Source organism: Dermacentor albipictus, chromosome 2, assembly GCF_038994185.2.
Source record: "Dermacentor albipictus isolate Rhodes 1998 colony chromosome 2, USDA_Dalb.pri_finalv2, whole genome shotgun sequence".
In the NCBI taxonomy this organism is placed as follows: Eukaryota; Metazoa; Arthropoda; class Arachnida; order Ixodida; family Ixodidae; genus Dermacentor; species Dermacentor albipictus.
The window spans coordinates 100,909,049-100,936,845 of record NC_091822.1 but is presented as its reverse complement, the minus strand read 5'-3'; the positions used below and the strand labels follow the sequence as shown (position 1 = coordinate 100,936,845).

The window sequence follows — 27,797 nt, the reverse complement described above, 5'->3', positions numbered from 1 at the left end:
GCAGACACGCCGTCCTTGCGTCTTGGGCGTTGTCTGCCGATGGTGCTTGCACGGAACAATCATGTCTTTGGCGAGAGGATAATTAAGCATCATTTACTCACCTTCAGGGCTAATGAAGGGACAGGAGAGATAGAGAAACGCCATTCGCTTGGCGGTTCGTTAAGATTTGTCTAAGGGTGCTGCAGCTCGAAGGTCGCGTTGACCGTTCTGTGGCCTCCTTTTGGCATCGGTGATTTGCATCGACCTGTTTGCTTGAATGAAGGAACCTCGATCTGCTTGCGGTACTTAAGGCGCAAGGTACTCCCGCCTCAGATTCGACCAGTTCGAGCCACTTTTTAAAGAGACTCACTTAGCAGGAGACGCAATTTGTTTTACAAGACTTGAACGCACCTAAAGATGTAAACGCCATCATGACGCACACATCACCCCATTCTGCTGCGTTTTATTGCTTTGTATCACTTTTTATTATTCAGATAACTTTATTATAATGTACGGCTAAGATAGTGTTAAGGTTTTGACAGTATCCCTCGCTGATCGTTTCTATTTGATCAGGAGGCATAGCAAAAAAAAGTAACTCCCTAATGCACACCCTCGCGATGACAGTTATTAACGACCAAGGCAAACTTAGTTCGCATAACTAGGTTTCTTGAAACCAGCGCTCAGCTCGGTTTTGGCGCAAAGATAGCCTCAGGCGCACACTCTGCATTTATTGAGGCGGAACTTGCTTTCCTGCACTGAATTTAAGTTGCCGAGCCCCTGGCGACCAACATCGGAACATTATGAGGCTCTCTTGGGTATCGCGATAGGCAGTTTGGTGCGCACTTCTCCCGTGGCAAGCACGTGGATGCTCGAAGAAACTTTATCATTTCGAAGGATTCCAGTATAAAACACAGCTGAGTCCCTTGTCGCCTGATGGGGCAGTGCGCAGTGGGGTGAAAGCCAATCTTGCCAGCGAACAAATGGATATAAATAAAATGACAACTGTCTTATTATGGCCAAACCGCCTCAAGAAATATCGCCAGCATTTGATTTTGGTGCCCTCCACCATGGAAGAAACAAATATGCAAAATAGTTTTGTGAACCTTTTTTGACACATGTAATCTTCAGCACGACTAAACCAACAATAGAAAAAGTTTATACAAGGAAGTGTACCAAAATCTGCGCTTGTAGCTGTTGGCATATTTTGACGATGAAAGAAAACTTCATTGTGAGATTCACTCTTCTGGTGGAAGAAGAATCACAAGGTTAGATTTCTTTGTTAGTGAAATTACAGCCCTTTTGGCAATGTCATCTGAGCTTTCGTGTTCGGTCTTCAGCATATGGAGCAACTCTTGTCCACGAAAATGCATGCAAGTCGCATTAAGCTAGAACGAACGTTCGAGGTAGTGAAGCCACAAAGCACTCGTCGAGTTGCAGAGAATGGTTCTCAGGAAAGGGATTGTTTTTTCTGTGGTTATCTGAGCGCGCAAATACCTTAATGGCATTTTCAATTTATGCGGAGCTGGATTTGCTTGCGCTCACGGTCACCGCTTCATGCCGCCCTGACTTTTTCTTCCGTGGTTTATCACATGTATTTTTTTTTGCGACGTCATGTTTTCTAAGTTAGTTTACGGCTCTGGGAGAATGTTCATGCCTGAGGCTTTCGTCGCTCATCGCAGTTGCTGTAATGTTTTTCCATTGAGGAGGCGGAGGAGGAAAAACGTTTATTTAAAAAGAATGGCAACCGGGTGTCTTTTTACTGAATACTTTCATGCTGTTCTGATTTTGATTTCACGCTCTGTTCCGCCTAGGTTTACGTGCGCTGTTGTTTTGTTTTCATTTCACGAAACCATGTCCGAAATTTTATTTAATAGTTGCTTGCTGTCATTAGGACAATGTGTAGGCGTTTTTGCCATTGCGTGGCGGGGTTTTCTGAGGCGGTTCATTTCGTCCAGGGAAGTCCTTTGTGCTCACCTTCACCATTATGTACGCTTATATATTGTCAAGTATGATAGGATGATACTTATAAAAGGTCGCCGTAAAGAGTAGCTTCATTTGATAGTTCGCTCTGCATCTGCGTGTCTTAGTAGTTCTCGACTTTTCACACTGTTTATTTTGCAATAAGTCACAGCAGTTTTCTGAAACAGGAGTAGTCCTCTTCGTATGTGTATTTTAATTAGGTACTGCGGTTTTTATGCGGCCGAGCACAAGGTTGCATGTCATCTAACGTCAGAAGTTATCTTCTCGCAGAAAAGTTCGAAACAGAACGGTTACCGATGGCACAAGTAACATGAGAAGTTTTAGCATCAAGATAAGCACTTTTTACGATAAAATTTTCACATTATTTTTTCTACATTGAATAGCTGAGCTACTGTGGCGGCCGTCTTCCTAGTTATAAGTGCCACTAGCAACAAGTGAGAATGAAAGCACGCGAACACTGGAGGATACATAACCCTACTTAATTGATTGTGCAGGATGAAATAATGAAGACTTCCTTGTCCACGCCTAGTATACGTATCACATGAAATAGCAAGAAAAATGAAAATTTTCTGGTGCCCTCACTGACCATTAATTCCGGGTCAACCTTCTCACAGCGAGGACTTTTTATTCGCTTGAGCTCAGTAGGACACCAATTTTTTTTGCGCAGCATAAGCCTTTGTGTGGCATTCACCTTGATATAGACGCAGCTCCTCGAACGTGAGAGCCGTCAGGACTTCCATAACCGCCATTCATCAGAACAATTGAGGATACATATTATGCCTGGCTAAAGTGCCCTCAGGAACTTTGGACTTTACTGTCTTTTTGGGCAGGCCTCTGCACCAGACTACTCCTGAAGGACATTATCTAAGGCTTTTAGCACCTAACAGAGTTTTGTATTGATAGGAGTACTTTTCATGCTACCACTTTGGAATGGCACGGTACTCCAGAGCCTCTAATCCCAAAACCCTCTTACGCTAAGAGCTGTCATTAAGCGAACCTTACAGCCAATCATGATGCTGGACACTCATCAGTGAAGAATGTCGACCAATGGCAAAAAACACATAAGAAAGGCATTGCGAATACGGGCCAAGGTTTCAACGGGGCAACGACGTGTGTGAGCTACAAACATCATCGTACCAATCACTTCTTCGCTATCATTCCCCATTCTTCTCTCGTTCTCTCAAGCGCAGAGTAGGATATCGGAGTGCACATCATTGCACGAACAGCCTGCAAATAATTTCGCTAGTGTTCTCTTTGTCGCACTCTGCATTCCTTGTAGTAAAACGAATCAGTTCGTTGAAGGAAACGGCTGCCCGGTTGAAGTATTAGGAGCTTGTGTCACTCAATAGGGTATTCAACACTATGCATTTGTCAAGTTTTGTGTACGTTATCTGACATTACGACGAGGTCTAGACCGCGGTATACACTACGGGCAACAGAGGTGACAGAATGCTGGCCCTTCGATTTACAAATTTTCTTTTTGTTCTATGATTTGAAATTTGCACAGGACTATCGCCTCTTTGCATGTAATTCATGCAGCAATTCGCTACTGACGAGGAGGCAGTCACCGAATGAGTGGTGAGCACCACAATAGCATCTACTGGGACTGCTGTTTTCTTTATTTCTTTTTCTGAGAAATGCAGGGATCTATGTTTCCATTTCTCTTCCTTTGGTCTGATTTACGAGGTTCAGGAAAGCGGAGGTTGTTTTCACAGCGCGCCAACTTAATGTGCTTCGCGTTTATTTTGCTCTATTGCTAGAAAGAGAACCTTTCACTTGTGGATTACGTACAAGTGGCCTTATAACGATGAAGCTTGAAATCAGGCTCAGAAGTTAGTGCTTTCATGTAAGAACACGGCCTTCATACGGAATCTCTGTTGCCGTCGCAACTGATCACAACGCCACCTTCCACTCACCCTTCCCAACTACCCAACCTTAAGCCACCTTTAGTGCTCAAAGTAATCGCCATGTATCTAGCCAAGGGCACGTACTGCTGTGAGCAGCTGTAAAGGAGAGGAAAACATTATGGTAAATTGAAATAACTATATTTCCTCCTGGGAACCTTGAAAACACTCAACACACCACACAATCATACCACTTCTCCTCGTTAACGGCTGTTTACAAGTTACGTTGAATGACAGCCTTCCCTGATGATTGCGATGCAATTATTTTTGTGCGTCCCATCACTGCGCAGTTTTCGCTCTATCTTTCTTTTTTTATGCTTTCTCAGTCCTGTCGATAACGTGTTTGCTTTGTGTTTTCCATTCGCGCTTCGGGGGTACGTTCGTCGATTCCGCAAGATTGCAAGGGATTATACCGCAATCCGAATACCATCGGCCACCCTGTCGCCGTTTCAACAGTGCCAGCAGACAGCCATATATCCCAAGAGTGGCAAAGATGTGGACAAACGTCGATGGTCTGCATCGGTGGATACACAGTTGCCCATCACTGGCATCCGTGCTTGGCTTGCGCTTATGCTGCCCCGGAACCTGTTCATCTGTGCTCTGTTTATCACCAGGCCGCGGGGGTTGCTGTTAGCTCAAAGACCCTCCACCACTATCTCGCGGACGCGTCTCTGCCTGAATGCCGCAGCCCAATTTCTAGAGCCTACACAACCAAAAAGGCGTTATTATTTTTTTCATACCGTACACACTATGTGCACACTGTTTCTGATGGGTCCTAGGTCGGGAAAGTCTTAGTATTCTTCCGGACTTTTTTTTCTGTCTTACTGGGCCCACATGCTTTTACGAAGAACATCGCACTGATTGCCTACAGGTGCCTCCTGCAGTACATTCCTTGGACACAACTTCTCGTGCAGAGAGCCAAGTTCGCGTCGTGATTGATCAGGAAAAGCAGAAGAAAACAGTGGCAGGCGTTTCATGCTCTTGGTGGGCAGCATTCGGTGATTCGGCTCTCGACCAACGTTAATGCGCCTTCCTCCCTCTGCGGTGTTAGCCTGTTTTTGGATGCTTTTCTTGCTTCAATTATATTGAAGTTCTGCAGAAGCGGGTGTAAGGAACGTCCAAAGAGCGGTACGTTTTTCTTTTGTATTTATTGTCCCAGGGTGTTCACTATCGATAAGCGATGCATGTGGCCAAAAAGCTTTGAGCAGCTGTAGTATTCCGAAACCCTCGGCGTATTGAGATCTCTGCTTTACTGCAGTACCTTAGAAGGTATATTGACGACATTTTCTTGATTTGAAAAGGCAGCGGCCGGTGCAGAATTTGGGTGTCTACTGTATTATTGCCCAGTGCTTCTAGGGCAGTTTTACTTTGCAAATGGCATCACAAATTACAGCATGACGATCTTTTTGGTTAGATGCGTGAGGAGATTCAGTGATCTTGATGCATGGCTGTCGAGTTCATTTGCTCCAGGTAGAAAGTGCATTACAGAAAACATGGTGCAGTTAATGAGGGCTGTTGAAAAAAAAATGAATAACTGTTGAATGGATGAAACAACAACATCAAGACTTCATCCGCTTTATTGCGTGGGCCGGCTACTTATACTATTGCATTACCCGATTTACTGTCTGCTATAGTCGCTTAAGTAGGTGTCTCAGAGACTAAGGCGTTGTGCATAGGACAAGGCCCCGAATGAAATTTGAAGTTTTCTTTTGCGTGGAGTATTGAGACGTTCACTTGTACATGCGTCAGTATTCAACCATACATTCTCGCATCGTCGTAGGCTAACTTTAAGGCTCTAGCCTGACGAGGCCTACCCTCCTGCAGGGAACAAACAATGCAAGTGAGGTTGGTCGGTAACAACTTTATTGAATCGCCCCGCAGGTATTTGGTGATCCAAACTCACGTCCCCCCCCCCCCCCCAAGGGGACATCGAGATCTCGTCTGAGTGCTGCATCGTGAGCCTGCTGGACGGTCCAGAGTTGGCCGCCGAGGGCGGAGCTGTGTGGAGCGGTGGCCCACCTCAATCATAGGGTACCGGAGTTTGACTCGTTTTTGCGTTGGGCATTACATTCTCATAACATATGTTTGAGCGTAGCTGTGTCTTGTTTCAAATCATACATGTGTCTTCTTTGTGCGCTTCAGGGAATATCCGTTCTAGGTGAAAGAGGTTCGGTAAGGAATTTGTTTGTAGTTGACGTATGGCCACTGCTTGTGCCCTGTTAAGGTATTCGTGTGGTGGTGGGAATGTTCTTCTTGCTTGATACAACGACATCTTTGTGATATCATTGTATCTGGTCTGTCTGTCTTGTTTAGCTCGGGGGTCTTACCGAGAGACGCTAGCGAACTTTCTTTTTCCGCAGCATTAGAATCATGGCCAAAGAGAACACCAATTATTTTATGTGCTGTACCACAATAAAAAAAATCATCAATTTTGAACTGCTGCCGTAAAACGAAACGAAAAGCAGCATGGAGAGTAGGCAAAATAACTAGCCACATTAGGAGCACCATAGGTCCACAGCTATGGCTTATAATGCAGCTAATAACTCAACACATTCTTTTCTTTTGTACAGCGCTTTACTCAGGAACTCACGTATTATGTTTTGAATTTCTTTTGATTCATGAAAGATATAATCATATGCTCGAAATTCTGTGGTGTATGGTCAGCTTTAATCCCAGGATTCCTGTGAGAAGCACATCGGTGTTCACAAAACGCATCAAGCCGAGCAACTGAGCAGAAGCTAAGGTTCGCTGTGCTGCCGACCAAACAATGAGCCTCTATTGCGTGTCGAAGGGTCGATCAGTTATATGTGTTAAGATTCTCGCGTACGTTAAGTACATGGCACATTGACAGTTGCTCCTCTTGCTTTCTTATGGAGAACAAAGGGGGAGTTTAGGTTTGTATGCATTTTAGTACCCAAAATAAATAATCAGTAATGAAGAAGAGATTAGACAATGGTAAAATACGTGGCGGCCCCATTCCGATGTAAGCGAAATGCGGAAAATGCTCGGGTACCGTGTTTCCCGAACACGTGAATACACTCCAGGTGGTGACTATTAACCGGGAGCCGACATTTAAGCGTCCCTTAAAAGTTATATAACACTGCGCAGTTGTGGTATGGTAATTCCCAGAATTGATTGATTCCAATAGCTACCACATCTGAGGCGGAATCACAAACATTTTCATTCGTAAGTTCTGTTTGCCATCGGCCGACTGCCTTGGCTGATGGTACGTTTAAGATCCCGATTGGCTGACAGCTGCCCCAACGAAAAATAAGGGCGCGTGGAGTATTCGCAAATGCGAGCCCAGTTTGCTCTCACGTTTGTCAAGTGCCATATCAGGGCAAATTAAACCCAGCGCTGATCGTATTCTTTTGTCACCTGTCTTTCTATTTCATTGTCCCTGTGAAAATTTTCATTTAAGCGAATTTACGCAGGCAGACTGCTATGTTTTTACTAAGAGTACATTCTTCACTCTCCTTTCCCCCTTCCCCAGTGAAGGATAGCCAGCCGGGTTCAGCCTGGGTAATCTCCCTGCCTTTAGCTTATAATTTCTCCTTTTCTCTCTCTCAGCGCAATAGAGTCGGAATAATTGCTGGGTCAGTCAACCATGAGCCGCGATGCGTAATTGGAGACATTGTCGACCAGATGTGTGCCTAACATCGCATATAGGAAAGTTTGCAGGGGAATTATTGACGACAGCACACGGGTCCCTCGTGCTCAAATGAGACGCACGCTAGGCGGCTTTCGAGGTTGGTATTTCCGCAGCCAATTGATGCAGAACTCTCGTTGTAGACGAGAAATTCAACGAAACGCCAGAGGCATTTAACCGTGTAGCTGTGAAATAACTTGAGTTTAATTCTTAGAGTTTAAGACTTCTGCTAAGTGTATTTTCTCGCATATGCATACGCCTAATGACAGCCTTGACTTCTCGTGTGAGGAAGTTTTCATCGCCGACCGCAACACAGCGGCACATTGAGCGTCGAAAGCATCCTTATATATAAAGCACCGATTTGCGGTGACGACGTATCTAGTTAACATTATAACGTGCATTATGCCCATGCTAGCGGCTGAAGGCAGGCCTTTAAACATTAGGCTTTCAATGTCACCGCAGTATGTTCTTATTCTAGAAGACACAAAACATAACACTTCTGCTAATGAGCAAGTAGGTGTCTCACTTCATGTTCCGTTCGGTACTGGTCTGAGAGAGCGAGTTCATAACATTTACAAATGTTACGCCACTAACAAATGAAACAGAAACGCAAGTCACTTTCTCCCACTCCATTATGACTACAAGACAACCAACCAGAAAACAGATCCCGGAGACGTTGCAACAAGCGTTCCATCTACCTGGGAGTATTAGTCTTCGAGGTAGAAGAACCCATTGCTCTGGTACGCTATTTCCACCGCCTTCGTTCACCCGGGAAACTCTCAGAGACTAAAGCTCCAGCCATGCCACAAAGCAACAAGAAAGAGAGCACGTCCGCAGCATTACGAAACACACTGATGTCACAGCAACGCATGCTGGGTTACGACAAGTGTATCAACCGGAAGCGGCAGCGACACTCAGCCGACTGGAGAAAGACATGGGAAGGACAGGAACCGACAGGCGTGATGATCGAGTGCGATACTGTCGCCTCCCCCGTTGACCTGCCCACGTTATTCGCATTGCCTCTGGCCAAATGAACTGCTTTTCTCAGCCCGGCGACATCTTCGCTTTGCCAGACCCCGCGGTAAAGTTGGAGCAAGTCAAGCCATACGTGGAATTATTGCGAAACGTGGCGGTGAAAGTGATGTGCTTTTGTCAGTTACTCTTACATTCATTTACCCTTTCTCAGTGCACCCGCGCTGTGGTAGCCCACTGGCTATGGCATTCTGCGTTTGAACACGAGGTCACGGGTTCGCTTAGCTGGTGTGGTGGCCTCATTTCGATGAGGCTCAAATGCACTCGTATTCCCAAATTTATGTGCAGGTTATGATACTCGAGGTGTTCAATATAATCCGGAGCCCTCTACTAGGACGTCTCTCATAGTAGGGCGGCTCGTTGGGCTTGTTGGTCATCTAGAAGACAGATTTAGCGGAGCGTTACCGTACAGCGCGAGCCATACCGCACACCGGCTGCCCCGACTGAGCACACGAGGTGTTTAGCGGGCTTCGAAGTAGGTTTACGGGAAATCGCCGTATGACCTGTTTGGGCATTATGGCAGCACCCAGTGGGAAATTTTTGGAATAAATAGGGTGAATACGCTCACAAGATAATTGTGCAATAATATAAAGTAATATCCGATTGCACAAAGAGAACATTTCGGCAGCCATGCAATGATGGAAAATTTGACACCATTACAGGTTTAAGGGAATATTCACAATTACAATTATTTATTTGTTTGTTTGTCTGTTTGTTTGTTTGGTAGGTAGGTAGGTCGCGTTCTTTTCTTTTCATTTCCATACATTCCACGCGCGGTGGCCTTTCGCCCAAAGCGCACCATACGTGACGCTCAGTTTATGGCCAACATTGTCACGCGACCTGTAAGACTCGCCCATGTATGTGATTGCCGCCTTATTGGTCTGTAACAAGACCAGCCGGAACGCAGGTGTAATTTCTCGTTACAAATTAACACACGGCTATGAAAGACCGTTAAACGGGAAGCTTCAAATTAATTTTGACCCGCCATCGGATCCTCACTGGGCCCCAAACGTACGCTACACGACCATTTTTTCCAATTCAGACTGCGTTAGAACGCGGCCGCCCCCACTGGCAACCGAACATGCGAATTCGGGTTTCGCAGACCGAATCCATATGCGCTCAGTCACCTCGGCGGGTGTGCAGTTGAAGAGAGCGTAGCGCGCAAAGAGAACAAAATATGGCAGCGTCTGTCCCGTTTCCTGCTGTCCAGTTTCCGTGAAATGAACCACTTGGCGCTGTATAATTTGAGAGTTTTCCTCTTATGGTACACTCATGCGTACGCCGTCAACAATGAGCTTTTATCCGCCGAGTTCTCCTCCATCTATTACTCCCGGTCGTTAAACCGATATATGTCGTCATTCGCGTGGGAAGTAAAAAGCTGTGCAAGGAGCTCTGCGACACTGGTGAACGCAGGAAAGCAATTTTCGTTGAGAACGCTGAGTGCAGGTGCGCAGCGTAAACGACCTGCGCTCATAGGGTGACGGTCAGAGCAGAAGAACCAACGAGTGCTCTTGCTAAGAAAGCGACTCTAGGGGCCGATTTCACAAAGCTTTTCGTCTGTTAGTGCTCTTCACTATTGACCAGCCACAGAAACAGCAGCAGCAGATCAGCAGCAGCATTTGTGCGTATTTGTTCTCGCAAACAGTGTAGTCGTAGTTCTTTTTCATTTTTTTCATAGGTAAGTTATTTCTGGAGTCATCATTCGTCCCGACGAGTGGCCGCCACCAGCGATAGATGGAGGGAATAAGAACCACCAGGTGATTAATAAAAACGTGAAAAATTTGTCCGTTTCAACAAAATGACGAATCAGTGACAGCGATATAGCAGGTTTTGTCGACGCGCTTGGTGTAAGGCGGTGTTCCAACTCCACACGGGTGCGACACGTTAGCGCGACGCTGTACGCGAGGCAACTACTGCACCGCAGAACGAAGAGCGTCGCCAGTCGCGTAGCACGCGTCGCAGGGCTTTTGTGAACTAGTGGGAAACCGTCGGGTTAATGAATGCCTAGTGAGACATTAGGTTGACAATTGTTTCCCAATGCACTTACACAGCAGTCGATACACAGCAGCGCAGCAGGAACGCTGCGCTTATGGTGTGCTAGCGTACAACGCTCATGCCAGCAGCAAAGTGCAGAACGCTGCAATGCCTCCGCCACCGGCGCGATAGGCGTACTGTAGCGCTGCGCACACTTCAATTCGTTGGCTTTGCAGCCAAACGCACTCCATGTACCAACAGACCCTCTAACCCAGCGCACGCGAGTGTTTTGTGCTCACGAAGGGTTTTGACGGGAATTTAGGGCGCAGGCTCCTTTTCTAAGCGTATCACCCGTGAAAAACGCCGAACGGCAGGCCGGGGTGCACTTGTGCCCACTTGAGTACCAGTGTGTGCCCGGCGGCGGTGGGAATCGAACCCCCAAGGTCTGGCTGCCGAGGCGGGCGCTGAGCAACTAGGCCACGGCTGTTGTACGTTATCGTAACGGTGGCGGCGATGCCGATATATTGAGTGCGTCTCGAACGCCATGCAGTTGCTCTCGCTATAAATAGTAGAATTGCAAGAATTTGCTTGGAAAATATTCGGACAAAACAACAGTGTTTGCGATGCGCAATGGTAACATGAATCTGCTTCTTTTTTTTTTCATTGTCCTGTGGTGCCCTCTGCTACGCACAGCTGCAAGCGTTTTGGAAGGGTGCTGGCGTTATTGCCTGCTGATTTGTGTACGTGCACCCATGTGGATCGTGCGTAGATTGCGCGTTCTATGGATTGCGATTAATTAATAACAGCTCCTCCAAGGCTGCATGTCGTTCCTGGACGCCATGTGCCAATCAGCGACCACTGTGTGAGAAGGCCTGAGTGGCTGTTGCGGCCGATAATGGCGCGTTGAGTTCCGTCTGCTCACGCGGCGGCCTTGGAATTTGTCGTCGCGGATTTCTGGCGCTTGAAGCTCACTTTTTGCCTACTCTTTAGACATTCCGCATATTCAAAAAGCCTTTGAGCGTCGCCTCCCACGTCAGATTTACCAAAGCAATGCCATTAGTTACATCGACTTCTACCCCCGCAGATCGTTTATCTTCAAATATTGTGGAACCGGTGCATGGAAATGCCAAACGTAGCAAAACATACATTTCTGCGCCAATGAGCCCCGTCGTTTTGCCGTGGGACGATGAGAGGCGGGCCGAGCCCCTTAAACAACGGCAACGTGCACAATTCATAAATAATACGCACTGTTTTTACTGATTCTCGCTCTTCTTTAGCTTTATCATGCTTTCAGTTCGCGTGTTTCGTAAAGTGGTAATAGCGGTGACTACGGTCCCATAAGCGCACATGTATAGGCCGCGTACTAGTCTCGCTAAAGCGAGGATGCCATCGCTGACACCGTTCGTAACTCAGCGAAGGGGTCGCTTATGCTGCTGTACCGAATGCAGCGTCTCTAATTTCTCCTTTGACGTAGAGGTAAACAGTGAACCTCTGGCGCAAAAAAAGAAAATGTGTCCGCATAACACCACGGACAGAAACACCCATCTACGCAGCGAATCCAACTGGCGGCCTCTGGCAACGCTGATGTATACAAATATTAAAATGCGGCGCCGACGCTTCCCGCTTATAGCGTGCGCATTATGCGAAGTGAAGAGTGGCGGAATTCAAATCGCTTAAGCCAGAACCGAACTATAAGAGCAGTTTCTTCTTAACTGCTTAGTTTTCAGTCCATACCCACTGGCATCGGATGCACAAACTCGACGGCTCCCGTAGACTTAACGCTGAAGTTTCTGCCGTGCAACTTCGAAAGGATAGTTCGACTCATTTCTAGCGCGAATAACGGCGTGTGCAAGTGAAGGCACTGCGGTTATCGAGTCGTCAGTTCATCGGCCAATCGCTCGGTGAATGGTCAACCGATAGCCGGCGGGCTTATTTTGTCGGCGCCGTGGACACGAAAGCCCGTCGCACAACCACGACTCGTGTCGTCATCTGCCTGGTCTGGTAAACTGGTCTCAAGCGACACACAGCACTGAATAGACGGCGAATCGTTGGCGTCTGCGTCTTGTCGTTCTCGTATCGACCCAGTGTTACCCCGCCTGCAGGCGAAGTCAGGCACGCGCTGTCACCACAAGTGCAAGAGAGGGCCGTAGCTGCAAGAAGAAGTCGCTGGTCGCGATATGTTTTTGAAGTGCCGCCTCAGTGTAGACCAGTGATTTTTCGATAAATTTTCTAGCCACCAGTGAAAGGCGGCTGCAATATGGTTCACGGTGAAGTCCGGACGAAGGCCTCGCGGTTCTCCGTTTTCAACGCGGAGTTGCAGTCTTACGCTGCGCACGTTTTCGGCACGGCACCGACGTATACAGTTACCGGTCGAGTTGCGACGCGGTATACGCCATGAGTTTTGCAAAAATTCGCGTTCATGCACTTTTTCTTTTTCAGGGGCTTGCCTCAGAAATCAGGCCACGTGCGTGACTTTTCCAAAACATCTCGAGACTAAGCCGCAAGGACAGGACACATTCCAAGTCGCGCCATGAAAAAGGCGGATTGTTCGACTACAAGCAACTCACGCACTTTCGTGGTGATATAAATTTATAGGAGAGTGCTCTATGAATGTTTTCATTTTTTCGCTTGATCGCTCACGTAAAAGAAAACAAGCAAACAAATTAGGAGTTCGATTCTTACTCGCAGCACTTCATTCATTGCTGCACCGCCTACGCACATTCCTGATGCCAAGATCCCTGGAGCTCAAAAGCAAAACATGGAAATAAAGTAGTATGAAGTGGCTGCGCAGCAGGGTGGTCAATTCTTGAAATACAGATCTAAGAACTAATAAAACCACAGTTTGAATATACACTTATCAATATTAACGAAATGAAAGCACGTTTGCCTTAAATATTGCCCGTGGGCCTCTACTCGTTACTTAATGTGTAAACAATGACTAAATATTTAAATCGCTGTTTCCTGAAAGGCTACTATACTCAACAATAAGGTGGATAGAAAACCCCACTGCAGCTGTTTTTTACAAGGGAAGTTGATTGCAAACAGGTCATTACGCCGATATACGTAACTGCGCTTCCCGAGTCGATTCTGCAGAGGTTTTGTTTTGTTTCGTAATTTCTCCTGTTGTTGCACGGCCGCTTTTCGCTGATAGCAGCAGAATTAGTCATAATTTGGCGCTTACGAACTATTCCAGCGTAAGCGATCTTTGTGAATACGGGCCCAGTTGAAAAAGTGAATCTTTCGCTGCCTCTTTCCATGGGTTTTGTGCATGTCGTTTCCCTTCCCGGAAGCATGTGCGGATATGTTTGTTCATACAAGTTGTGTCTGCGGGAATGTAGTCACACAGACAACTTGCTGCTGGCTACTGTCTTGTCGTGTAGGCGAGCTGAAACCCTTACGGTTAGTGCCTTACAAAAGTTTATAGGGGACGACAACGGAGCTCGACCTAGCCGTGCGATGACAAAAACCATAGTTGAAAACTATGCAATCATTCTGATAGCCGTGGGCCCGCACAAATACCTGACAGAAGAGTTTCGTATCTCTACCTGTGAAATTCTGTTGTCGGATATTTCTGTGCGCCCAAGGCTGTCAGAATGATTGCCCAGTTTTCAAATGCGTCTTTTGCATTGCACGTCTAGTTAGAGCGCCGTTGTCGGCTTCTATAAATTTTTGCAAGGCCCTAACAGGAGGGGTGCTACTGGTGTGACAAGAAAATACCCTTGAGGGTGTAAACGTTTTTACAGTGTAAGGAGCGTTAAGTTTACATCAATATGCGTCGTAGTGCTTTGTGCACATATATTTCATCGCTATTACTTCCTCAACAGGAGTAATACATCGAATTCATGCTCGCGTCTGTAGCTGCAAGCTACAGACAACGACGCCATGCTTCTGTCAGCCGCTACCGCGGCTACCTCGATAACTCGCACAAACTTCGTGCGTTTGTGCAACAAGGTGCAACAAGGCAACAATGCAACAAGGTGCAGTAAAGGGTTAAAGTCTTGAATTGCATTGGATCAGTGCGTTGCCTTTTTTTTTCTGGTCGAGTCTAGGCATGTGAGGGTTGCTTATTCAAACGAAGGCAACGACGCGATTGGGGTTCTCCAGCAGCCGAAATACTGGAGTACGGCAGCTTAGATGTGGACAACCTACGAATACAAAATGTTCTATTTACCCTATCTAACTAAAAAGCAATTTGCAATCACACATCACAACATCACAAGAAATGTTATTCAACCATAGACACCATTGCAGCGGTGGTATAATGCTTGAGTACAATATAACGTATCGCACATGCTATCATTCTTGAGATAAACAAAACAAAAGAGCAAACAAAGACACAAATAGATGGTTTGGCCAATTAGCTTCGCCTATTTGTATGGCGTCAAACGATTCGCGTGTTCCTAACCACGGTTTTATTAGCTCTTATTCATCTTTGTGTCCCGAGTTTTAGAATGAAACTTGATTGTAATAGCAAATTTTACGAGTGGTCCACATGTCAAGCTTCAGCCGAAGGTGATATCTTAGATTGATACCACGACCATACATGTTTTAGTTAACATATTGTCATTTACAATAACAGAGCAAGATAATTTAGCTGTAAGTGGACTCAAGCTGGCTTGGCTCCCTTACGGAGTTGATAGGCAGGTGAAGTGCGTTTGGTGGGCGGAACCGTTTTCGTAATTCTTAGGTTGTCACTGGCTACACAGGCCCATAGTTGTAACATTAAACTAGCATTGTCAAAGCACTGTTGATTAGCTCAATATTTTGACAATTCTCTAACTGGGTGCACCTGTTCTTACAAGTAAAAGATCCTGTAAATTTATGCTCAAATAGCAACGAAAGAAATGACACTTCATTTACAGATCGATTGTGCAGGCAGTCCAATTGTGTATCTTATTATTATAGAATAATAAGTTCTGGGTTATCCATCTAGACAAATTATCTTAAAGAAACGGTATTCAAGGGGCCTGTCATACTGTTTGATAATTAAGAAATAACAACGTCGACCCCTCTGCAGTAAATGAGCCTGCATTTTTTTCATCAGAAAATGAGCAAAAGTGCATGTTCATCAATAAATAGGTCATGGTCGAAGAGATAATCTAGCAGAAATGCATTATTGATAGCAAGTAATAGGGCTGGCATAGATAGAGGAGAAGTGTGTTTTATTCGTAATAAATAGTGAAACTGAAGCACATTTTCAACGTGTATTCATTGAGGTGATTTTGCACATCCGCGAGAACCGTTGGATTGTCACTTTTGAAGCAGCTGTCCTAATTGTTTTTGACAGACGCTGAGTCATTAGGGTATGAAAATGAAATGTCGCATACTTGCTGTCACTTGAACTTTCGCTAACTGTACTGTCTTAATTATTACCAACGCATTATAATGTCTATTTCTCTCTACTTTTTCTCATGTTTCTCAATGCTACGGGGTGGTATTGCTTCCTTTTTTTTACTTTTTATATTTTTCCTTAGGCAACCATCGCTTCCAACGAATTTCCGCCATCTAAAAAAAGAAAAGCCGTTTTTTTTTGCGGGGAAGTTAAGGTTGCGCTGCAAAGCATTCGTACACCTACGCGAATGCCTATGCCGGAAATTATTAGATGTCGCGGTCGAGCATAAGTTAATTTTTTCCGCGCATTTCTGTTTTCCTTTTCGTTCGGCTCATTTCTTTTTCTTGTTTACACGCTTTGCGTTGTGATTGCATTATGCGCGGATTTGCCGCGAAGCGCTGCTCCTTGTCGGGGGAGAGATTGATGGTCGTGAAACTAGAAAGTGATCCGATGTAATGGCCTGCCATATGAAGCCAACAAAGAAGCCAAGGAAGACAGAGGGCAAGGGAAAAGCTTTATTTGTTGAAATGCGGAAATAACAAGGAGAAGAGGGAAATTAAAGTGGACGTAAAGGGCAACTTGCCGCTGTAGCAGCTGAACCCACATCCTCCTCATTGCGCGTGCAATGCACTACCGAGAGAATGTTTGGGTGTTTGTTTAGGTGTGATAAGATATGGCTCTCGGAAAGTTAGCCCGCGCCACTGAAGGCGAGGGTGATCCGTCCTCTTAATTGAAGCTGTTGCGTCATGCGTGAACATTGGGAGCGGGCAGCTGGCCAATGAAGCCTCGCGCGCTACCCTATAACATCAAGGCTGCCATAGTCGACACCGTAGCGACGATGGCGTCGCGGCGCAGCAGGGTCTGTTGCGCCCCCTGAGCCCAGATTTAAGAAGCCTGTCGCGGTGTGCGAGTGGCCACGTGGGAGAGAGTGCGTGCGCGTGAAGCTCGTTGGGGCTGAGTCGATTCGGCGACAAAAACGGTAACTGTACATTTTCTGTGATTTGATGGAGGTTTAAAAAAACACTGCATATCTTATGCAGTGTCACTTTCGCTGTTACCTTTCAGCCAATAATATTAGCCGGTTGGGCATCCGCTTGTTTACTTTCTAATCGGCAAACAGAAAGGTTGCGTCTAGGATCACTTGCACGTTTTTGACTGCCGTCGCAGCTTACAAAACCCGAAGACTCGTGTTCATTAGTCTGTGCGCTAAGAAAATGAGAGAGAAGAAAACAACAAAACAAAACACTTGTGTGATGGGAGTTTCTTCATGAAAACATGGTCATACTCAAAGTGCTCTAAGAGCGTTTCGCATTCTTGAACATATTGGGCGAGTTAGGCTGTTATTGAGTTATTCTGCATTATTCATTTCTAATTCAGACTACTCAACACTAAATATTCAAGCGCCTTCAGCTTCTTATGGTAATAAACTATCTGCATCTGATAGACCTTCAGCAGAATCTGTAATGAACGATTGAGGTGGGAAAAAATGTGTACAGGACGTGCATCGCTGCTGTGCATAATTTTAAATTAATTAGTGCGATAATAGTCGAGCGTTTTCTGGTTCTGTGTGCTCTGCAACAGCTACCTGTTGCAGTAGTTCTGGTTATTCATGGTTGCTTATCGAATGAAACATCAGCATTTAGCCGCCTTTGAAAGGGAACACCTACCTGATATTTAAATGAACACAACTTATAAGAACGAATATGGTCAACTTATACGACGTTTGTTCAATGAATCGAAGAAGCAGTCCTCCAGGTCGTACATTAGGCACCATTTATTCAAAAGTTTCACCACTATTTCGTTTTACAGGCGTTTTTGGTGCCCTCTTTCAATAGCGGACCGTGCAAACTGTTCGAGATACCGACAGGCTTCATGTAAATGAACTCGCTTAGATGCAAGCCCTTTCAAAGGAACTGCTTGAAATATATATTCGGTATTGCTTTTTCACTGTGTGAACAAGACTCCTCTGCATTGATTCCGACCTTTGACACGCTATTTCCGCAAAATTTTCACTTTCGTCTTCGATCAAAGGGACAGAAAAGGTGCTCCGGCTGTACGCGTGGCTGCTCGATGGGCACAAAATTTGGCCATAGATTCTGGATGCTTTTTGATACGTGTTTCGAGATGTTTCACTCCGAAAGAGTTCTGTGCTTTTTTTGTATCTTTGTGCGTTCCCGAAATTGTGATGCGGCAAATGGGCATTCGAAGTGCTCAGGCGGCGCTCTTTCTCCCTTCTACTCGCTAAGCTGGGCTAAATCATGCGCATTTGAAAGGTCAAAGCCTTAACACAGTTACGACACCATGGTCGTGGCTTCTCGTGAACGAGGAATCATTGAACATCAGTGCCGGACATTGCAACACTTGAAGTGCCACCGCTTGTGCTGGATGTGCTGTTGTGCATGCCCGGAGTATGAAGGTGCCGTCAATCGAAAGGTCATATATACATAGGCTGACCGCCATTTATGGAACAAGACACTCTGGGAGAGATTCTCAAATTTTGTGCGTTCAAAGAATTTGTTTATACTTGCTTTCATTTCACTCTGTCATGAATAGCGTCATGCCATTTCATACTCTCGTGATTAGGTTGCCATGCATGCCACGATTACCGAGCATATGTTGCACTGTGGTCAGTTTTCGCGCACAGACAAGTGTACTAATGCGCATTCAGAATCAGGATCTGTCTATATTGAAACGACGGGGCCAATCGAGCAGGTCGCACATAACTTCTCACTCACAACTCCCATCTCACAGTCGCGACACAGTGTGTATTTTATTTATTTTTCGCAGACAACAGTTGTGCTTCACCAGCACCTACATGTGATGATGAGATGAGAACAGGCATTCACCTACATGCTCGTGGATGAAAGTAAGAAGGTTGTGAAAATCCACACATATCGTAATGACTCACGCACTGGTCTTGGGCTTCTAGGTGTGTGAACACTTGGTTTAAACAGTACGTTATGAACATGGCTTTAAATGATGTCTGTTCTTTTTTTTTTTAGCTGTGCCACCATACTACCTGTGCCACTAGTTACCCGCATATACAGGCCACCTCAATACAGGCGGCCGATGGTTAGCTGCATCGAGTCACGGCAAAAGAAGGGCTCTAACTATACCCATACGAGCAAAAAGTAGGCAGCATACCAGGCATACTTCTGGATACTTCGCACGCTGCCAGGTAAGCTATTCTGCAGAACCCATCCGTCAGCCCACAAAATAAGTCAGCTTTGAATTAATTTCTAACCAAGAACTAGACACTAGCCAGCGCGTGCACTACATACACGGACACGCAGCCTCTGGCAACGATTGAGAACTATGCCGCTTTGCATTTTAGGGAACCCTAGCGGTAGGAAGCCTAACTGACGAAGCGTATGCAGTTCCAACGATACAATAAAGTCCGCCACTCCCAATGATTCAATCCGGAGTCAATTCTAGTGTTCCGTATTAGCATCTGGGAATGCCAAATCGCTACTTTCAAAACAGCCGCCTTGCCCTTGCATGACGTTACGCGTGCAACACAGTTCACTGCTCAAATAACACTTCCACTTACTTAGTCAGGCACCATACCTTAGACTATTGCAACGATTACATCAAAACTTAGAAGAATTCTCAAGAGAACAATATTTTCGTACTGTGCAGGCCGCTGTAATTTTGATCAAAAGCGGCTGCTAACTCCTACACTCCTATACGCAGAAACGAGCGCCGCTCTTTCCTGTGTATACACTGTGGTCATAGCTGGAAAACAACAAAGTATGGAGGCAAGTACACAACTGCTTATAACGCGACTATCATTTTGTCTGTTGGTTCCAGCGCTTTCATTCAGATAACACAAACATGGCATTTTATCTGCACCTTCAAACCATTCGCAATAGTAAGGCCACAGTCAGGGTCAGTGCAACACGACCCGCTAATTGCACCCATAAATAATAGTACCCGTATAAGTAGCGGGAGAATGGTGCAACCTGGCTTTCTCCGGGGAGCATGCTGGCCACTGTTATCGTGCACGACGCTTCGGCGTTCTCGATGAGCAGAACTGAAACAGCACTTGAAGTGGTAGGAAAAGAGGCGCGCCATTTGCGATGAACAAGTATTATTTGTGACATTGTTCCCCGACATGCGGTATATATAGCAGCTTGTACAGAAGCCGTGATGCTATATGAACGACGAGACCGCGTTCCCTATAACGACGTTATCGGTTTGATGCCGCGTTCGGTATTGCGAGCGAAAAAAAGCTTACTGTACACTGCTTTGTCACACGGCAGGCGTGTTATTTCACAGAGAGTCCTTTTTGCTTCGCTAGCGTGCTTATGCATGTCCGACGAAAGAGAAATCTGTTTGTCTGCTGTCGCACTTTTGAAAGCATGTGGAGTATTTCAAACCACTTCTTTCATCCGGCGTTGATTGCCAGACACACCGAGCTTTGTGCGCGACAGACAAGTGGCCTGAAATCACGCGCTCACTCACGCGCGTGTCAAACTTTTGTAACCCTACTTGATCACCACCTCCGATTTCGCGAGATGTGACAAGGACTACTGCTTTAGTGCAGCGCTGGAATCGGCCCGCATTTAGAACTGGTCGTATATTGCGATTGGAAATCCTTCATACGCTCTAATATTTTCATCTTCATACTGTGATTCTGATGCCGACGGCCATTTAATTCGAGAGAAAAAAGCGAGACAGCATCTGGTGTGTCAGTGGTCCTTTAAGTATGCCTGGTCTTTCATTTGCACCACTACACCTCTTGTTAACTCCTACTTGGTCATGATCTCGAAATCTTAAGATAACCAATTTATGAGTGATGGATGGAGCTTAGCCCGAAATGCAACGGTTGGCGTGCATCCTTCCGCCATAGACCCTCTTCGTAACTCAGAAGTGCGCTTCTCTGCACTATACATTTATGGCTTATTGCGGCAGCGCTCAATGCTCGTATAAACGCCAAGTGCTACGTGCATTAGCTGGGGCTTGTTTCTTGAGCATGACTTTATATGCATTTTATATACATCTACTTCTATATTTCCCATGTAATCAGAAAAAAACCACTTCGCTTGTACAACTGTTTGCAAATGTGAATAAGCTACCATTCGTTGTGAAAACTGCCGCGCAGGAACGCTTGCGTCAAAATCCTGTAAATAGTCCACTGTGACTCCGCTTAGGTTTGATTCCGTATTTCAATAGACATGATCCGCAAATCGAGCTATCGTTAGTAATGAGTATATGCGTTAATATTGTGATTACCTTGGCTAATAAATTCGTTAAAGGTGGTCCAACTTGAACATTGAAGGCTTACTAAAGAATCTACGTGGAGATGATTGTTAAGAATTAGGAGGATTTTGGCACAGCGTAGAAAATCGCTTTATAAATTATACCATAGCGCTCACATACCATGAATAACAAGCGTATTCCGTAAGCAAACTTCTTTGTGCGAATAAGAGCGACAATATTTAGGCGGCTCACTGAAAAAAAGTATTCTACATGACAATTTTCACCAATAAATATCGACGAAAGAGTCGGGCTATTCTCGGGCGCACATTGTATTATTTTTTTGCCGGTGGCCATCTTTAGCTGGATTGTCTCTATAATCCACTTATTCTTCGGAGCAAGACGCGTCTACCGTATTCTACATTTCTTGAATGTTGCTACCTGTTCTTTATACCAGAAGCTTCTTCTCCAAAACAGGTTGCATGTTCGATATGATGGGCGTTCTACATTCTTGAAAACACGTCAGCACGAGCGAATAGTCTGCAATGTGTAGTTATGCATCTATAAATATCAGGCAGGCTAGGGCCGACGGTTCAGATTGGAGTATCAATGCTTTGCTACCCGCTACCGTTTTTTAATGGACTGTAACTTCCTTATCGGGCCATCCGTTTCCCCGCAAGAAGTCAGGGGCCGAATTCACAAAGATTTTCTATCGTAAGTGCTGTTTATCATTAGCCGATTGCCTTCACTAATAATACGTCCCCCATCACTATTGGCTGGCACGAATGCTTTTCGCGTAAGCACGTCTATGTGAATACGGGCCCATGTTCCGAACTCATATTTTTCGCGACGTTTCATTTTCCGCCGTTACTACAACGTTACGCTATTCGAATTCTTGACTTCTTAAATTCCAGCTTGCCCTGTCAGAACCTTGCCGCGCACCGTGACTATTACTGCAACTCACCTGAGACATCAGTTGTGCTGGCCACTGTCGGCGATGAACTTGTGACCTACGGAGCGACTCATTATTATAATACGAGTTTTATGCCCATATGCGAAGAACGATCCTGCAGTCGCTTTATAAGAGAAGTCACCTGAGCTAGGCAAAAACATTGTGACAAAGCTTGCGCTGACTGTGCCTGACGAAAAGAAGATTTTTTTTTATCGACTCACACACTAGATGTCAACTACGCGTCGGAAAACTTCAATCCAGTAGATACAAATATCACAGTGCGTAGACGTTGTTTGGAAGCAACCAAGGTTGAGGGGAATAAGTACACATAGCTAATTTTAAATCCGGACCACAGCAAGACTTGCCTATATAGGTTAAGTCGTGCTGACGATTTTGCGCTTTTCATAATCGTTTTGGCCACAGTGCGACAATGTCTATTGATTACCAAAGTCATGACCACGCTGGCCCATTGACAATATTATTACTGCAAAAAAAAAAACGATGCTTGTGCATAAATGATGTGCCGTTAAGACAGGAAATTATGCTACCTAAACTGTATTGCAGTGATATTCTTTTGTGGTAATCTTATATTTTGGATCGACTACCTTGGTTGTTTGTTATTGTTCTACGGCGACTCGTATATTCTGTAATGACATCCCGAATTTCGCGTGAAACAAATGAAAAAGATTAAGCCCTAGTATGGAAGACTTCGACAAAAATAAGTTTGGCGTGCTGAAGCATATGCATGGATAACCAATTTAAAGCATGTTACCCTTCTATGGGAAATCACCACTGTTTTTAATGACTCTAGTTACAAATTGCAATTGGGCTTTAGCACATGTTGCTAGAAATAAAGTTTCTTCTGCAGGCACCTAAATAGCACGTGTAAGGATTGGTCTCCGTCAAATAAGTCTGACCTTCGTAGTGGCCACCGCAGAATAAATTTTTACCTAGGTTCAGTTATCTTGTTTTTCGTCGGTGGATGTCACCTATGTGCTCGGTTTGTCTCTTTTGTGGCACCCACATGGTCGTCTCAAAGCTCTGGGTGTACTAACATAAATTCTTCTTAGAGAGAGAGAGAGAAAATAATGCAGAGAAAGGCAGGGAGGTTAACCAGAGGTAGTTACGGTTGGCTACCCTGCGCAAGGAGAATGGTTAAGGGGGATGAAAAGAGAAACAGAGTGGAAGGGGGAGATAGAAAGAAAGGGGGACAAGCACGAACAAAGCGCGTACACTACAGAGCGGTAGGGGGTGGCATTCCTATAGTTTATCGTGTAGCCCCGTTGACCGCAGGAACCTTAATAGCGCGAGTAAGGCCTTCAACACGGATGTTCTTTCGGAGCATTGGCCTAAAGCTTTTAGTTCTGAAAGTGGACGATTGTCCAACTGGTCCAGTACTCTGCACATCACTTATCTCTGAGCAATGTATCGCGGGCAGACACAGAGAATGTGTGCGAGCGTCTCGTCGATGTTACATGTGTCGCACGTGGGGCGGTTGGCCATTCCTATGAGGAAAGCATAGGAATTTGTAAAGGCAATGCCTAGCCACAGACGGTAGAGCATGGTTTGTTCACGTCGTGGTAATCCAGGCGGGAGGTGCATCCGTATGTCCGGAGACAACAAACGCAACCGACACATGGTGAAAACATTTGAGTCCCACAGGGGCAAAGTACACTTCTTGGAACCACTCTCTTGTGGTATCAGGGCAACAGCTATCACAGATCTCTTTTCCGCGCCAACGCCGCAAATTCAGGGAAATCCCGTGGACCACGTTTCTGTCGGCAGAGGCAAACAACCTAAGAACACTGCCGTTATTGTGCAAGACCAGTTTCCCCAGAAAGTTCGAACCCATGTTTATTTTCCTTTTAGACGGGGCATTCTAGACCTGATTTGCGGCAAGCGAGCCATTCGCGTCTCTAGCGTGAAACCCGTAAAACGCAATACCTCTGTGTCTCCTGCACGGCAATTCGCCACAGCTTACGACCAAGAGGGCTGCTTTACCTCCGAAGCGAACGTTTTTGTCGCGGTTCTGCATCCTCGCCAGCGGCAGCAAATTGTTCCCTCGAGAAAAGCCAGTCGTACTGTTCACATGGCTTAGTTTCTTTTTATAGGACTCTATGGGAAATCCATCTCTTGTTGCCACGTCTTTTGCGAAAAAAAATAAGCTGTATCACCTGTTTGTATTCTTCATGCCAGGAAAGAAACATCACGCAAGAATATCGGTACAAGCACTTATGCCATTCGCTTTCATGATAATAGCAGACAGTTAATATCCGGAATTGCAATCATCACACCATCCATTCTTAAGTTAAAATGGTATTTGTGCTAGACATCTCTTAGGTTATCATACAAATAAGAAAAACAGCAGTTTCGCACAAATAGTGCAGCATTGACAAGAGCAATGTCTAGCGATGCTCTAGGGCTCCGCGTACGATTGTCTAACTATACGCAGATGCGATATGTTGGCACGGCGCACCATTCGCGGCGACTGCCACTGGGCAGATGGCACATCGCCCTGGCAAGCTACCAGTCCCCTCACTACGCTGGCAGATGAGGAGCGCCACCAGTGGCATCGGAGGCGTCAAACCTCGACGGCGCGCGAGAAGGGAATGACGTAGGGCTGTCTGCCTCTAGTCAACACCCACCTAAATAACAGGTGGCATTGGCTCGATGTTTACTGTGCGCTCTACTCATAATAGCTCATCCACACAGCAGCTCAGCAGTAATGCTGGTGCATTTACGGCACAGCGCAGGCACACTCCTGGATCTTCCGCCGAGACGATTGAGCGTAGCGCTGATGGTGCATTCACTCCGCTTCGTCGTTTTGGGTGCCAAACGTGAATCTACGTTTGTACAGACCCTCCAACCTTGCGAGCGCGAGCGGCGCATGCAGCGCTGGTGGCGAGACCGCGTAACGGGATTGTAATAGTAGGACGGCAGGAAGGTCACAGCTAGAGTTTTTTTATGCTCATTCGTTCATCCAAAAAATATGCATAATTACGAGCAAGGCATGTTAACGAAGAAATTACATAACGTCGTAGCCTTCAAAACTGAGTAAAACACTTAGAGATAGTTTAGTTCAGGGTTTATTTTTAACTAAAATATATGGAAACACATGGATGCAGATGTACTACAGCACTCGGCAAGATTATTGAAATCTTGCCAGACGCTGTCGTACATGTGTATTCAGTTTCTTTATGACTCGAGGTAGGGTATTCTAATTCAACCTGAATGTCGCAATGTCACACGAACACCTTCGCTGTCTGCACGAAGAAACCAACCTCATTCCTCCTTCTGCCTGTACTGAACGCGACCGAGTGAGGTTTCATGTGACATGCCAAAGAGGAAGCTGTTTTGTAGAGGCTGGACCGGCGCATTGTAACAATTCTATTCCAGAGCTATTCCTTTTCGTTATTCATCAGTGGTCCAAGTAAGCAATTGGGTGGGAAAGAACGGTGAATTATAATAATCAGTTAATAAAATAGAGCAATATCAAAGCCTACCGTACAGGGGCACATTTATACCTACGTGAAATGTGCGCCATAAATGTTTCTGGCTTTTTCCATACGCTCATATATTTCCTGCATGGAGAAATTTTTAAGAGTTACACATCTTTTGAGAATAAAATCCTTGACACAGTATCATCAAGGGAAAGCACAACTAAGTTGCTTAAGTCCCCAGCGAGAGGTGTATGTTACAACACATTGGTTGAAATAATAATATAAAAAGAAACAGAACCTATACCATACTAGGACGGTATAGAAGGCAGTAAATACGTGAACTGTTGGTTGGCTTTGCACACAGTCCCTTTTTGGCGCTAATTAGCAGGCGTTTCACCACAACAATTCAGATGCCCATATTTTGCTGCATTGCTTACTTTGCCTTTCAACATAGTGAAACTTCCGCAAAAAGTAATAGGTTATTGCAATTAAGTTCTCATACAACACTGCGTGTGTGAGATAGCCAATAATAATTAGTGCACACATTCTGTATTAAGGCACATGTTACTGGACAAGTGCTGATGCCCAGTAGAATGGAACATGTTCCAGTGCAAAGAGTAATAAAAGCCATTCTACCTTGTAGTTTTGTATAGCACGTCTTGGCGGTAAAGTTAGCAAGCTTACGCGGTATATTTGCACATGACTTTTTACCGCGCAGCGCACCAGTAAATGACGCAACCTTGAACACACCAGAGGGCACATTTGAGGTAGTTGGTGCTTCATGATATTATGTAGCAAGAGGCGGTAGAAAGCACAGCAGCACCAATTTTTTCATACCGCGAAGGCTTTACGGAAAACTTTTTATTCCACGAGCAGTTTTCATTTAAAACGTCGTTTAGTTCTTTCAACGCAAGAAAAGTTTATTGAGTACACCGGAAACGCTTTATGCGCGCGGTTCAGAGCATGGCTCACCGAGCACTTTGCCTACGCCTCAAAGATTAAGCCAAGTATGCGCACCAATGATCTGCATGCTTCAGGTTTCCAGCACGTGGTCGCAACTTTCGCAAGCTATGCGTGCTACCCAGACGTTCGAGTGAAGTACATTTTAAAGACTATTGCACACGTTTATCGACGGTGAAAAGTGTAGGCTTGTAGAGGGACCTCCTGTCGGTGGGACACTGTGGCTTCAGCATAGCGTATGGAAATTCATTCCTATCGATCGGTTTGCTCATACGCGTTTTCCAGCAGGTAGCAAGATAGCACCGATGATAGCTTTTGTAATGCGGCGGTTCTTGCGACACACGATGTAGATCGTGCGATTCTACTGTAAAGCGTGCTTTGCCTGTAGGACGAGTGTGCACACACAAAAGCCGACACAAGCTATGTTGAAGGGTTTCGTCAGAAGAACGGAAGGAACAAAAAACAATAACTACTACTATATTCTCTTAAAATTATTTGATGCGATAAATATTACCAGGAAGAATCTAGGCAGCATAACAGATTGCTTGGAAGCGTGTTCTAGGATAAATGCGGAAAATACGCTAGATTTTCCAACGAAGGCAGTTACAATTCGTAATATTTCGCAGTGAACAAAGTCACTGACAACTTCAGACAAGGGCGCCAAAACACAAAAGTACATTATCTAATTTGTTCTAGCGTAGGCACAACGACACACACATAATAGGTTCATGACACAATGCACTGAGTTTTTATGTGCCTTCCATGTCCACGTCGTCGCGCCAACACTACAACTAATCGGAAGGTGACCTACCGACAAGACCATATATAATTTCTGGGAGAGTAAAGGTACACAAGTACGTTGAATGCAAATAAAGAAAATTGAGCAGAAACCATAACCAATTATTGTAAATGTAAACCAATTCATGAACGCTTCTAGAGGGTTGTTCGCTTTATTAAAAGAATTACAAGCTTGGAGGCATATGTTGGTTTCCGGTTGGTTATTTGCCTTTCCTGTTTAAGTTTGTAAATTCAGTAGAAAACAGCCTTAATTAGGCAGTAAATTTGTAGCGCTTGTATAACACTTTGAGACGGCCGTGCGTTTCAAAGGGCTTAATTAGTTCGCGGTCTGCGACGAAAGCGTCCGGCCAACCTATTGCGCGAGAGCCTGCGCCCACTTTGCGTTCGCGTCGATGCGTTGGCGGTGAAAGCCGTACTGCCACCAACCAGCGCGTACAAAAACGGGCTGCGTGGGCTAGCCTGCGTCCTGTGTGCTACCCAACGCTGGGAGTAAGGGAAAGGAGGAAGTAGGATTGGATTGTAATGCATATGAAGAGGAAACCAGCCTAAAATACGTGCACACAAAGGAAGAAGTGGACAGCACCATCTCGCCATGCTT

The 27,797-nt window shown here is 45.4% G+C and overlaps 1 protein-coding gene and 1 long non-coding RNA gene across 2 annotated transcripts in view; one reads left to right on the top strand and one right to left on the bottom strand.

Annotated features, from left to right (window-relative positions):
• LOC135915948 (uncharacterized) overlaps nucleotides 1–27,797 on the bottom strand; it is a 65,546-nt gene that overhangs the window by 17,448 nt on the left and 20,301 nt on the right. The gene's annotated exons all lie outside the window — the stretch shown is intronic.
• Nucleotides 5,758–13,302, top strand: LOC135915916 (uncharacterized). The gene is made up of 2 exons (XR_010568783.1): nucleotides 5,758–5,894; nucleotides 12,958–13,302. It is a non-coding gene; the product is annotated as an uncharacterized lncRNA (long non-coding RNA).